At 44.5% G+C, this 12,597-nt stretch overlaps 1 long non-coding RNA gene across 1 annotated transcript in view; it reads right to left on the minus strand.

The window, feature by feature from the left end:
- Positions 1–1,089: 1,089 nt before the first annotated feature.
- Positions 1,090–12,597, minus strand: part of LOC138516215 (uncharacterized) — an 87,690-nt gene continuing 76,182 nt past the window's right edge. The window contains exon 2 of the long non-coding RNA XR_011282250.1: positions 1,090–4,053. This is a non-coding gene — a long non-coding RNA (uncharacterized lncRNA). The remainder of the gene's footprint in view (positions 4,054–12,597) is intronic.

The raw sequence follows: 12,597 nt of genomic DNA on the forward strand, positions 1-12,597 counted from the left end.
CTCAGCCTATCACGCAGTGCACAAATGAAATACTTAGTTATTGTGTCTATAGGTTCAATATTCTGAGTAATATACCACTCATATCACACCCCTCCTCAAAATACCCATAGGTCACAATGGACCAGGAATCAGGATGGTTGGTAAAGACAATATTTATTTATTTAATTAAAATTCAAACCAAACACAGGTTTTAATATATATATGGGGCAGCAATCGCAAATTGTGGTGAAAATACAAATCAGCAAGTAGGTAAGGCAGTTTAATTCAAATATAGCAGCACAGAATATAAAACACAGAGAAAATAAATGTTTTGGCTTGTTAAAAAGATAGCGCTTAGGTTAAGATTTCCCTCTGCAAATTTCTCAACTCACAAAGAAGCAATTCTACACAGATGTAAGTAAGCAGCAGGTATTCAGGAATAAAAGAACAGTGTATAGGGTTTTAACGTAATCTTCCCTCCCCAAACAAGAGAGAAAAACGTTTTGGGAAATTTTACACTTTTTAAAATGACATTTGAAAATGGCTTAGGAAAACAATGAAAAGTGTGCAAAAATCCTTAAATTGATATAAATTCTTATGGGAGCAACACTAAAAAGATTCTAACAAACATACGCTATCATATGAGCAACAGTACACACTTTAAATCTGAATGAAAGTTTGGAAATACTTTGAATGGGAAAACACATGTTTTTCCCGCCTAAATTTCACTATGTGAATTTTAATAAAAATGGGTTAAATACACAGTTTAGGTAGCTACGGGTCTTAGGTTTAAGTCAGAGTTGGAATTAAGTCCCTAGCTATAAAATTGAGGAAGTTATGCACGTTTGAATGAGAGGTGTTTTTGAAAATAAAGGGGCGAAAATGAAAACCGAAATCAGTTTTTAGAATGACAATGACAATTATGCTCCAAACTAGAGTATTCAGGCTGGTTACCAGTTTGAAATACAGTAAGCTCCAGGGTGGTCCACCGAGACCAACCCCAGCATCTCCGTGTCCGCCTTCGAGGACTCAGTCAGATTACCCGTGGGATGATTTTAAGGGTTTGGGATTTCACAAGACAAAAGGATTTTAAAGAAAGTATCACTAGCACAAGGAATCAAAGCAAGGTTTCAAGACTGGTGTGACACTATTACAAGTTCTTAAGTTAAAGAGAGGATGGGTTATAGATTGGGATAGGACAAGGCAAATATACTATGGGTTACTAGGATTCCTATTGATACTTACAGTCCTATTAAGATTGGACCGTCAAGGGTTCAGGTCGTCATAGATCAGGTCCACAGACAGCAGGGCACTTCTGGTGGAGTTGGATTAGCTGGGTGGTTCTGGTCAATTGGACTGGCACCTCAGACTGGACTGGATTGGATTGGCCCTTCTGGTTGCTGGACACTGTAGATCAGTGGGATGGCGAGTTTCAGCAGGCAAGCCTTAATGGTAAGACAGACTGGATCAAAGTTGCTTCCCTGAAGTTTGGGATGGTTCATGATTTGGGCACAGCTGAAAAGAGTTCAGCAAATGCTGAGGCCTTGGCTTTTCAAGAGATATAGAATCAGTAGCAAGATGAAGAATTCAGGAACAAGATGAAGAAGTCAGGAACAGAGCGTCACGCGGAAATAAGGATGGAGTCAAGAATCAGTGTGTGTCTGTGTGTTGTGAGGTTCCCTTATTTATCCTGCCAAGTGACATCACTCAGTTTATGGTAGGGGCAGACTTACTACCCACACCACAAGGCTATGGTTAGTCAAAGGCACAGCTCCCACCTTGCTCTTTGCTGGTAGGATGACAGAAAGTGTTGTGATGTTTTATGATGTGACTTGGGAACCTCCCATAATTATTGGGTCCAAAATGTAACTTTCCCACAAATACACATTTATACACGTATGCCCTCTAATGAAATCGGACACATACATTACATATTTTGGGGGTTACATTTGCATCCAACTCCCACGTAAGTGAGACCTGGTCTTGTCTTTCTATTGAATTTTGGCGATTTTAATCATAAAGGTTTAGCCTAACAATTCCTAACTCGGTTCATGTATGTGCAATCCGCCCAAGCACATAGGTACACAATATAAGATAAGTCTCAGTGCAATTAGGGTTTTTGCATAACATTTGTTCCTTATGCAGTAAGAAACCCTACCAAGTTTTCAGCTGACTAGCATGAGTTCAAATTTATATGTATGCACTTTTCACTCATTTACGTATTCTTGCCACCAAGTTAAATGTCATGAAGTTCTGTGGCAAAATAAGCAAATTAAATTCAAAACCCATGTCAGGTTTTTTTTTCTTGCTTCACAAGTGTGAGCAACTGGCAAGTCCTTTGAAGTTCAATGAGAAGGCTCCTCCCGGAGAATGGAACATCCTGCCCCTCCCCTGTGGGGATAAGTGTTCAAACCTGCCATTGTCTTTGCCTGGGGGCCAGACGAAAGTCTGATGACGTACTTTGTCATGAGTATGCGAGGCCTCCCCCAGCAATTAGTCCTTCCTGCCAGCAGTGAAGTTTCAATTTGAAGTGTCAACCTTTCCCAGGCTGAGGACTGTCAAAGCAGAATCATAATAGTTAATTAACTCAAGACTGGGTTTTAACCTTAAGTTACCTAAATCTTACATAACACATATAACATGAATACAGTTTATAGGGGATTCTTACATTTGCAATCCTTTGACATTTCTTAAAGAATTAGGCCTTTCAACAAAAACATGCTTTCAAGATACGCAATTTTGTACTTTTTTCCAGGAAAAACACATTAAACTGAGTTCTTTTAAATTCACTTTTGCTATGCAGCACATACATTTTAATCAGCACCAGTTCTTCCCTTGAGTGCTGGGAATTCTATGCAGTCTGGATACATGTATCCAGCCTTTGTTTAAAGTTTCTGGGCCTCATCACGAGTTTCGCTGTAACCCTTAAATCTGGCGGTAGCGCTATTACCGCTGGATTTAAGGGTCCGCCAAATCAGGGCTTCGGCGGATTTCTCCCCAGCTCTGAGCTGTGGGGAAATCCGCTGAAAATTTGCACTATTGCTGCCGGCAGGAAATCCGCCGGCGGTAAGAGCGCGAAAATTCCCATTGAGCCCAATGGGGAATGGTGAATTCCCGAATGGGCTCATTGGGGAATGGGCAATACCCATTCCGCCAAACCCATGATCCTGGGCTATTAGCACCTGGGGGTTTGGCGGTAGGGCTATTAACGCCAGCGCTAATATCGCCGGCGTTACCGCCCAACTCGTGATGAGGCCCTCTGTCTGCACAGCTGAAATTGTTACATGATGCAATTTTAGCCGCATTTTTCCTGTGGAACTGAAAACAAATGTTCCTGGACTGCCTTTTCCTTCGATACATTTCAGAACTGCTGTCAGTCAATGAGGCCTGGTTCCTCTGGCCATACTGGATAATCCTGGATTTTCAATACCCTTTTAATTTCACTGATTCAATGGAAAATAAATGGATCTATCGCCAAAAACAGCACTTTTGAAGACTTGCAGAGCTACATTTTAAAACGCATTTTCGGTTTTTAGCACAATTCTGCTGCTTTGCTCCATGTTGGAGGTGGCATAGCCCACTGCAATGCTCCTGCAGTGAGAACTCTGCTTTTCACCCCCATGACGGTGTGTGTCAAGGTGTGCAGCTTTTTGTGGTGGTGACCCAAATGCAGTTTTGCAGATTTTTGCGCACACAGGCTTCAGCGCATCCATTTTGGGCTGTTTCTTTCACCATTTGTAAAGTGATGCAGTGCAGCACATTGGAATGGGTCAAAATAACCCATAGAAGCACCCCCCCCCGACTTCGGCTTGACTTCCAGTCATGGAGAAGTCGGGCGCATAGGATTTTTCATTCTTCTCATGAAGAACACTGGTTCCTTCTGGTGTAAATTCTTCTTCCCTCAGCGAATGATGCAACACGCTCTCCTCGCCGGCTCTTGTTGGAATAGGAACTATATCCCCGTCTTCTCTCATGCTTTCTTTTCCAGTGTGGAGCGACACTACGGAATTCTTTGGCTTTTCTTCCCGGGTCCCCGAGGAGGTCCTCCTTGGTTATTAGGTATGATTTGTGCAACTATAAAACAGAAAACAACCCAGTTATGAACATTTTCCCACTACTGCCTCCAATAGGGATGGTGCCGTGGGATATACATATGCATTCAGTGACAATTTGCAATATTCTCCGCATGTATTTAATTACAATCTCATATTTTCCTAGGTTTCATCATCCTCTCCCTCTGGGTATTCTGTCGGGTCTTCTATTTGCCGCAAAGTATGCCTGGGATGGCAACTCTTAAGCTGGTTGATGTGGAACCACTTTTTCTTTCAGAAAGTCACATCTGGGGATGCAGATTCTTTAGGTGAGGCCTGGGATGGTGACCTCTCCTCCATTCTGAAATTCCATTTCCTACTGTAGCACTAGTGCTGACCGGAAGGCTTTCTTTAGGACTGCCACGACCATGGGATGTACTCTCCTGTTGGGACCGGGATTGGCAATGACTGGGGTCCAAATGAATCTCGAAATGGTTGAGGAGGTGACTGCCCATGTAAAAGGCGCAAGGAGCACCTAGCAGGACCCAACAAGTATGTACTATGCTTTTGTCATCCCTGGAAATTTTGATCATACAACTGCTAAGCAGAAGATGTTTGGAACGGGGGATTTAAAGGCACCATACCCATTGATACACTGACTCTACAGCGGGTAAGGCCTGGTCTTTTGGGGGTTTCTTGAATAATACTTCGCTGATGAAGCTTTCTTTGCTATTCAAGTCAACTCAGGCGAAGACAGACTCCTTCCCGTCATTTCACTGAATCGGGAGGAAGAGCTGTTCGCCCTTCTTCAGAATGTCAGCTACACTTAGCGCTGGTTTGATATAAATTTTGGCTATGGAATTGGGATTGTCTGATTGTGAATTAGTATAGAATTTCAGAGTATTTCCTTCCAGTGTGGAATGCCACTTGAGACTGGATGGAAGGTTGATTTGCAGAAATGGAGAGGAGTTCTCATCGCCAGTTTGTTGTCCCACAGCAATGATGGTAACATCAGGGATTTCGTTATTTTGAAGATAAAACTCAATTTGGTCTGATTTATGTTCAACCATGTGGCATGTGCCATTTAGACTACATGGTTGACACTCTGTTTTATTTGATTGGCCTGCGAGTCTGGGTCCAGAGTACCTTATTCACACAGTCTATTAGGGGAAACAACCTATGTGGGAACATTCCCTAATAGACAGGGGGTTACCTCTGGTGCCACGACTATGACCGAGTGCTTCATCTTGTGCCGCCCAATTTAAATTTCCAGCTCTGCAGACCCCTCGACAGGAATTTCCTTCCCATTGAAGTTCTGGAGTTGTCCAAGAAGAGGGGTGAGAGGGATCTGGTATCTCTCCCACCCTTCCTGAATGTAGCTGCTCAAAGATCCTCTTTGGCAGCAGAGTTGCTTGGGATCCAGTATCCAACAGTGCTGGAATTGTACATTGCCCTTGGACTTGGATGGAGGCGTAGAATCTACCTTCTTTCTCCTCCAATGGGCAAAGGTAATGGGCGCTCTTGGTAAACTGAGTGGTCAATTCATTTATTTCTGACTCTGACACCGGGATAGTTGGGTCAAGAGGCGGTGTTGGAGTTGAGGAATCTGACAAAGAATTTTGCCACACTACTATTTGGGGAGTTTCAGGCTGTCCTTTTTCTGATTCTGGGCTGCCCCCCCCTTTCTGGAGGCAGTCAACATAGGTGGTTGGTTAGGTTTGGGGTTCCTCTTGTGCTGGTTCTGGGCTGCCTCCCCCTTCTAGGAGGCGGTCTCCAGAATGGAGTTGGGTAGTTTGGGAATCCGAGCAGGAAATTTCACACTCAGTGATTCGAGGAGTCTCGGGCTCCTCCTTTTCTGATTCGGGGCTATCCCCCCCTTTTTGGAGACCGTCCCCAGAATGGCTTTGAGAGAGCTAGGGAATCTTCTTTCTCTGGTTCTGGGCCGCCCCCTCCTTTTTGGAGGCATTCCCCATAATAGGTTTGGGCTTGATTCTGTGGGGGAGCTTGGGGATCTGCAAAAAAAAAAGGACAGTTGGATATTGGGGGAGTTTTTGGCTCCCCTGGTTCTGCTTCTGGGCTGCCCCCCACTCCTTTTTTGGAGGCAGTTCCCAGAATAGGTTTGGGCAAGGTGGTTTTCTGGCTTATCATTCTGGGGTTCAATGGTGGGCGATCCTAACTCAGTCCCCACATTCACCCAGTCTTCATTAGGATCTTGCGGGACCCATTTTTCTTTGGGAGGAGTTCCCCCATCCTTGAAGGAGAATATCTTTTTCACAGAGTCCTCTGAGGACCCCTTTCCTTCAAATTGGTGGACACTAACCTCCTCCACAAAATGGGCCTTTTTAGTTCCTTTATTTCTCCCACCCGCCCTCTGTTCCTTGGGTTGCAGACTTTCGGGGGCAGGAGATTTTGGTTCCGGTTCCTGGGTTTCCAGGGGTTTTTCACTAGTGGGGAAGGAAGCTTCCTCTAAGGCTTTACACCTCTCCCCGTCATTGCTCTGAAGTACCAGACCCTTGGTTTGTGGAGTTCTGAGCCGCCATGTTCATCTGAGGGTTCTGCTGAGCCCTCAACTTGCGACTCAGATCCTGGGACAAGTTCTGGACCTGGCGCTCCCGTTGGGACACCCGCTTTGGCTGATACAGAGATCTCTGTTCCATCCTAGGTGGATCACGGGAAGGGTAACTGTCCCTTCTCCCATAATACCCTGGGTTAGGATAGTTGGGGTAACGCTCCACCCTTGGCTTCCTCCTCTACCAGATTGGACTGTCTGGGCTCAGGAAAGTTAGGAAAGAAAGGAGGGTTGTTTTGTGGGTTGACGTTTTGAGGGTACTGGGGAAAGAAGTTCAACCCATCATTTGGGGGATTACTGCCCTCCTGGGGAAAGTTAGGAGGAAAGTTTCCTGGGTTGGTACCTACTTGGTTGGATCCCCCGCTTGGGCTGGGGGAGACCACACATACCCCCCCACACATACACATAGGATGGGTTTGTTGCCCTTGTATCTGGGGCTAATGTAATCAGGGGAGTTAAGGGTCCCATTTGTGGGATTACCTCCCTGACTACCTGTCTGGGATTGGCCCGAGGGCCTTCTGGTTCTTTGGCTGGAAGGATTCTATACCGGTATATTTTTAGGCCCCCACATCTCCAGATCTAAAATGGGGGCCACCTTCACCTCCGCCACCTTAGCAGCAGCAGGGGTGTTGGCTGGTTTGGGTTTTTTATTGGTATTTTTGTTCTCTACAGGTTTCTGCACCTCATAAATACGAGTTGCCTGTTCTATGACCCAGTCCAGTGATCTCTTCTTGTGGAATTCCCTCACTAGCAGAGTCATGATGTATTTGGGGAGTGCATGGAAGAAGGTATTGATGAACTCCCTACTATCTATGCGCACCCTCCTGGTGGTCTATGCAAAGGCATGTTTCAGTTACTGCACAAATTCTTGTGGGGCCTGGTCTTCCCCACACACAGATTGTAGGCGGCCTTGCGGGCCTCTTGGGGATTTCTATGGACAGAGAAGTGTTTTACGATGGCTGCCCTGTAGGTGGACCATCTTGAGTGGTTCTGATCCTCAAGCCCCGCAAAGAAGCTGGAATACTCATGGGAGAATGTCCATTTCACATATTGGATGCAACTCTGACTATCTTTCAGATGAAAAGTATCCATCATCTGTTTGTATAATTCCAGGAGTTCCCATACTGAATATTTAGCATTTTTGTGATAGGGAGTTAGAACACTCCTAATGGCCTTGGTCTGCTTCGGGGGATCTTTTTGTATAGCCTTCTTGATTTTGTTGGCCTTTTTGGTCTTAGTCACCCGCGTCCACTCATCCTCTGACTCAGAGGCACTACCACTGGAGGTGGCTATCTGATCCTCTAGGCACTCCCTGATTCTGTGAGCTTGAAAAGGGCTTGCAGAATGTGGGGGCCTAGTTTCCTAATGCCTGTGGTGCTCAGAAGAGTCTTCTGACTCTCCCTTGCTCCCAGGATTGACGGAGTACCCCCCCCCCACCTACTGCCCTACCTGGGAGGAGGTCTTTAGGATACTCTTTTTGGGCTTTATTTCCTGGAGTTCACAACCAAATTTAACAAACTGATCTCTTGCAAGGTGGTAGTTTTGTGGGTCCAGTTCTCTGATTCTTTCCTCACAGGAGTCTTCCTGATCAGAGAGGTTAGCCCTAACATTTGGGGATCTGTACAGAGACGCCCGTTCATCAACTTCTGGGAGGCGCTGATCTGTCAGTCCCATTTTACCAATTCTGCTGAAGTCTACGATCCCCATGGCCCTTGGTTCATATGAGCCAGTGGACATGAAGCTGGCAGAGTCCATGGTACTGAAGGGGTTGGAGTCCCTGCGTACTGGGGTCCTGGTTTTGGGATCATGGGTTTCTCTATCCCTCTCTACCTCTTCTCTTTCAGCCACTTTTCCCTGGTGATATGCCAAAATCTGAATCTTTTGTTCCTCTATCAAGGCCTTACTTCTGTCAATGATTTGCTCTTGCATGGCTATATTGGTGGAGCCTATCATTCTTTTCACAGAGAGCCTCATTGTCTCTCTGTGCGTTCTGTCTGGTCTGAAAATATTGGGTCAATTTCTGCTGCAGGAGACTCACCTCCTGAATTTTAGCATCATTGGTCTGGTTGTTCTTTTCCAGAGCATACTCCACCCACTTGGTGTGCTCTGGTAGCTTCTCATATTCTGTTTTTACTTCATTGAGCTCCTGGAGGGCCAGCTTCATTTTCTCTAGCTTGGTTTTGAATGTGCTTAATTCCTGGTCTAAGGAGTCCCTCTCCTGACTTAGAGTGCCCCTCTGTTCAGCCAGGCTGTCCCTTTGTATTTTAAATGCACTGGAGTTCTGGCGCTCCTCATTAAATTCCACTTGAGAGTGGGGGTCTTTAACAATTAATTTATTATTTTCCTCTTTTAATTTGTCTATCTGGTCTTGTGGGACAACCATCTGTTCTGTGCAGACTCTATTAAAAGTTAATTGTGGTGCCAGCTTCTGTTGACTCTGTTAGTCCACCCTTTCCTGACATTCCTCTTTCAGTGTCTGCGCAATGGGCCCTTGTCCTGCCATGTATCCAGGTCCATGGCAGTGACCTGTTCTTTGATTTCCTGCAGCCAAACCTGTTCATTCTTTTCTGGCCACTCAGCTCTGACAAAAAGCTTGTATAAGAGGTGCTCCTAGCCATCTTGATTTCTACTGGGATCGCCATTTTGGAATGATCAATTTCTTTATTAATTATTTTAGGGTTGATTTACTTTTTACTTTTACAAACAGGCCTGAATTTGGAGTATTTATTTTGAGAGGTGCTTGTACAGTCTAGCCCAGTACCCCAACCACACAAGCTGTCTGTACCCTGCAAGCTAGTCTGCTGTGTTCAACTGTAACGGGTGATAACTTGAACTGAAAATCACAGCACAAGCCCCCAAATTTGTTAAGGATTTCAATCAGGCAATACACCCATGTATCAGACTAGCATGCAATGCACAAATTAAATTCTTATTTATTGTGTCTATAGGTTCAATATTCTGAGTGATATACTACTCATATCACACCCCTCCTCAACATACCCCCAGGTCACAATGGACCAGGAATCAGGCTGGTTGGTAAAGGCAATATTTGTTTATTTTATTAAAATTCAGATCAAACACAGATTTTTATATATATGGGGCAGCAATCATCAATGTGGTGAAAATACAAATCAGCAAGTAGGTAAGGTAGTTGAATTCACTTATAGCAACATAGAATATAAAACAAAGAGCAAAGAATAATTTTGGCTAGTTGAAAAGATACCGCTTAGGTTAAGATTTCCCTCTGCAAATTTCTTAACTCACAAAGAAGCAATTCTACACAGATTTAAGTAAGCAGCAGGTATTCAGGAATAAAAGAATGGTGTATAGGGTTTGAATGCAATCTTCCCTCTCCAAACAAGAGAGAAAAACATTTTGGGAAATTTTACACTTTTTAAAATGACATTTGAAAATGGCTTAGCAAAACAATAAAAAGTGTGCAGAAATCCTTAAATTGATATACATTCTTATGGGAGCAACACTAAAAAGATTCTAACAAACATAACCTATCATATGAGCAACAGTACACACTTTAAATTAGAATGAAAGTTTGGAAATACTTTGAATTGGGAAACACCTTTGTAAAACCTTTATAAAATTGCAAATTCCCGCCTAAATTTCACTATGCAGTTTTTAATAAAAATTGGTCAAATACACTGTATCTGGATGCGGCTTTGGGTTGCAGAGGTAGCTACAGGTCTTAGGTGTATCTCAGCATTGAAATGAAGTCTCTGGTTATAAAACTGAGGAAATTATGCACGTTTGAATGAGAGGTGTTTTTGAACCATGAGTGCCTCTAGAACGTTCATAGCAACTGAAATACCTGCAGCAAGAGCACAATACCTCATGTACATATTCATGGTTACAACTTGAGGAAGATTCCAAGGGAAAACAGCAGCATTCAGATGGATGTCTCAAACAACATTCCTCTATGAAGATAGTTACATAATGACTCTTGACATGATGAACAATTACTGACCAAGTGATACAATACAAAAATTGATGGCCTGTGGAAAGGCAAGACGAAAACAATAACACTGAAGAAACTACCCTGCCCGAAGAAGGGGGTCAAGGAAATAGGAGAACCAGGATGTTGTGAAAGACCACAGATGCTCATATATATACACCGAGGAAGGATGGAAAGATGGAGTTGTAGGAAAGATGGAGTTGTAGGGAGCAAAACACACACCATAGTACAATCACCAGTGAACACAGTGCAAGGAGAAAATGACAAGTGCCTGAAAGAATGGGATGCAAGTGTCGAATTTCTCACCTGGGTAGACAATGAAGCTGGATCGATGCCCATAATACCTCTGAAGAAGCCAACGTTGTTCTACAACAATGACAGTGCAGTAAGCGTTGGAGATAACATAGAATGTCGGTACACAGAAAAGCACCCAGCAATGAAGGTCGGCACCATAGTACTGATGGATCACTATTGGGTGTGTGGGTCCAAGGCATATGAGAAGCTGCCACCCAACTGGGGAGGAGTTTGCTTGTTGGTGCACATCAATATGCCATCACTGGTAGTGCCCCAGAATGACAAAGATAGACGACTTCCCGAAGATGAATACTAACATGAGAAAGAAGAGGTCCGTGGGAGTAGGACAAAAGGGTAGAAAGAAACTTTCTGTGGAAGTGAGTAGAGTAAAGAGTAAACTATTTCCCATCAGAATCAGAAGCATCCCTACATGATGTACCACCTGAACATAGGTTATTCAGCAGAACAGAAATGTTTTTCGCGTCTCTGGTTCCAGCCTTCCAGATGTACCCAAATGTGAGATGGCTGCAAACAACCAGATGGGAGCTGATGCTGACAATAGATTCTATGGTAAACAGTTAAAATGGAATAAAGGAAGAGCTCCGAGCAGTAAGGTTGATGGCTCTCCAAAACAGATAGGTACTAGACCTTCTCACAGCAATGGAAGGAGGAGTTTGCACAAAAATTGAGAGTTCCTGTTGCACGTTTTTACCTGCCAATGACGAAGAGAATGGCACATTGATGGAAGTACTGACACGACTATCTAAGATGCATGCCAAGATGGAAGAAGAAGCCAAAGGGACCAGAAAAGATCAGCGCTGGATAGCGTACCTATGGTCATGGATGCCATCATTGATGGCGGACGGGCTAAAAGTATTACTAGAGGCACTAATATTAGTACTAGTGTCCTGAGAAATCAATAGGGATGAAGGTGATGGTGGATGTGAACACGAGAGAAGGAAAGGACAAGAGAGTGGAAGAAAGAGATCACCTGAGAACAAGAATGCGGGAATGTCTGCTGTTCCCAAATGAGATGGTCATATTTGATAACCCATTTGACTACAAGAAGCATGGGCGAAAATGGGTGTGGTGCAACCCAAATGGAGAATGCTGTTATATAGCTGGAGTTTTGACGATCATGTAAATTACTATGGACATCTCGAGGAGTGACAAAAATATGGCTGCCAAGAACAAAGGTGACAAGGTATGGAGGAGTGGTCGACAGGTCGACCAGAGGGGGGGACTGAAGAGAAGGACCCAGGAATGCCCCTCCTCACCCCCATAAGCATGACAGGCTGAAGAGTCAAGAACACCTGAACTCACTCATTCTTTGGACAATCCCCAAGTGCACCACTGACTGGCACATATGCAGAGAGGTATCCCCTCAGACAGCCATTCCAACCATATCCAGTGCATTTCTTTCATATACAGGGGGCTCGATGGTGATCATGGATCCGAATACTATAATGTACTGCATTGATCAAACGCCAAGAAAACATTGGGCCAACATCACTAGTGACACCACGACATAGCAGCATGTGGGCCTCATCACGACCTCGGCGGTATTAGCGCGGGGGCTATTAGCGTGACCACCATAGCCCCGGGCGCTAGTAGCGCGGGATCACGAGTTGGACGGACTTGGTAGTCCCCATTCCCCATTGAGCCCATTCGGGAATGCCCCATTCCCCATTGGGCTCAATGGGGAAATTTCGCGCTCATAGCGCCGGCGGATTTCCCGCTGGCGGTATGAGCGTGAA

This window comes from Ambystoma mexicanum, chromosome 6q (genome assembly GCF_040938575.1).
Source record: "Ambystoma mexicanum isolate Mex_15411 chromosome 6q, UKY_AmexF1_1, whole genome shotgun sequence".
Classification (NCBI taxonomy): domain Eukaryota; kingdom Metazoa; phylum Chordata; class Amphibia; order Caudata; family Ambystomatidae; genus Ambystoma; species Ambystoma mexicanum.